Source organism: Eimeria tenella, genomic scaffold, assembly GCF_000499545.2.
Source record: "Eimeria tenella Houghton genomic scaffold, Eth_scaff1910, whole genome shotgun sequence".
Lineage (NCBI taxonomy): Eukaryota > Apicomplexa > Conoidasida > Eucoccidiorida > Eimeriidae > Eimeria > Eimeria tenella.
Window position 1 is genome coordinate 3211 of NW_013541751.1, and position 257 is coordinate 3467.

The following is a 257-nucleotide window of genomic DNA, read 5'->3' on the forward strand; positions in this document are numbered from 1 at the left end:
GTTGCTGCTGCTGCTGCTGCTGCTGCTCTTTCTGCTGTTGCTGCTGCTGCTGCTCTTGCTGCTGCTGCAGTTGACCATAAGAAGACCACCAAGGCCCCATCGCCCCCTTTGCTGTCCCCTGTACCCTTTAGTTGTTTTTAATTTGGCTTCAGGTATAAAACCCTGAACCCTAAACCCTAAACCCTAGGCCCTAAACCTTAAACCCTAATCCTCAAAACCTCAAACCCTAAACTCTGGACCTTAGTCCCCGGCTCAAA